Below are 1,933 nucleotides of genomic sequence, written 5' to 3' on the forward strand. Positions count from 1 at the left end.
AGGCTGTTTCAAAAATTTATTTTATTATTATTACTTTTTTATTTAAAATATCCACGAGAAAAACGTCTTGTGTTCCCAAATTACAAATACCATACATTATTTTTGAATGGATGTATTTACTTAAAATTACTCCAAAAGTGGTGTATTACCTTACACTACGAAAGTAGTTCTATAACTATAAACTATAAAAATCAAGCAAACATTATTAATATTGAACACCTCTAAGTAATTCCTGCTCGTTGCTCCCCTCCCTACCCCTCAACTTCCCTACTCAGTGCTTAGCACGCCTAGGTCCCCGTCCCTAAGTCCCAGATACTCAAAGCAAGTAATAAAATACTTAAGGCGATGCACTACGTCGTGTAATATTTTAAATTGAGCCGCTATCAATAACAACCTTTACGTAGATGGCGATAAGGTTTAAATTCCCGCTTAACACCATCCGCCTGTTTTGATTTATGCAAGAAAAAAACATGGCCAAAAAGTGCCTTTTATTTTATTTTGTGGATGTTTAGGAATAAATATTTAATTTTTGTTCGATCATTTTATAAATAACTTAATTTGCCGCATTATACAATAAAATCATAACCGAAAATGGGTTCGTAAGTAGGAGATTTTGAACTTTAAAGCAGTTTTCATAGGCCTTTAAATTATTCTTTTCTGGGCTTATAAAAAGACTTATCTAAAAAATAGTCGATTATTTCAAAGGCCAAGATGTATTCGACTCGCAGTATTTAATTAAAGCATCTGAAAAATTTCTAGGCGACCAAATTTTCAAACCAAAAACACATGATTTTGCATTACTACGTATGGCATCGCCTTAAGTATTTTGTAAAAGTTATTTATATTTTTTACTTGTTTAATGTAGAATCACCCCCCGAAGTCAGCACGCTTTACCCCCGGACACAATGTATTACTTACCTATTATTATTACTTGTTATTATATTATGTCAATATAATTATTCACTGTCTTCTTCCTCTTGTCATTGTGGATATGGACAGGCCAGCTGCTGGCTGCCTGAGCGCCCGAAAGCGAAACCGATTATGCCGCCCACATCAATGTAAATTAATGTTTGAATTAAGAATTTACTGGAAATGTAAGTGTGTTTGTTACTTGCCACATTTTGTGAAATAACAACATGTCTAGATGACGTATTGTAATGACTTTGATGTGCCTAGTGAAATAGATTGCCACACGTCAGGTCCGATCTAGACATTCAAGTTGACAGACTTGCCCTAGCATGAAATTTGGCTATCTTTTGAACAAGCTGGAGGCAAACCAAGTGACCATATTTTTGGCACCAGGAGGGTTCCAGAATGCTTTGAATAATCTACCACATCAGTCTAACGTTGAACGCCGACGAGCGGACATTGAAATAATTAGACGAAGTAACGTTCGCTAAAGTAAGGCAACAGTTTGAAGTGTAGTGGTGGGACTTTTCTGCACAGGATCGAAATGTAAAAACTATTAAAAAGCCGAACCAAGCTGCGTAGCGACGCTAAAAATGAGTGAGGTGGGTAAATTAGAACACATTTGTAAAAGTGTCTAACTAATTAGTGTGACAAATTATACCATTTTGAAAACAAGCCAGAACCTTTCTTTGTTCACCCGATTTGGGATTTGTAGTTAAGTTTTTTACGCTGCCAGCAGTTTTCGCGGCAATGTAAAAAGGACTAGTAATGCGTAAGCAGATTTTATTTGCAGACTAAATCGTGATATTACCATGTGAGTTGCCTGTTTACTCTCAGATTAATTTATTGACATATTCGGTCAAAAGACGGTCACGCCCCGTCCGCGCTCTGTGCAACTTGGTTTGTCCTCTTTTTCTGATGTTGGGCTAGTCTTTTGATGTCTGTGGGTGTGACGTAAACAGATTTCCACACTTCTTCAAGCGGAAAGAAAATAAATAAAAAGTAAAGTTTAAATACAGGTAAG

The sequence above is a fragment of the Hesperophylax consimilis genome, chromosome 16 (assembly GCF_061612785.1).
Source record: "Hesperophylax consimilis isolate HC1 chromosome 16, BYU_Hcon_1.0, whole genome shotgun sequence".
NCBI classification, from domain to species: domain Eukaryota; kingdom Metazoa; phylum Arthropoda; class Insecta; order Trichoptera; family Limnephilidae; genus Hesperophylax; species Hesperophylax consimilis.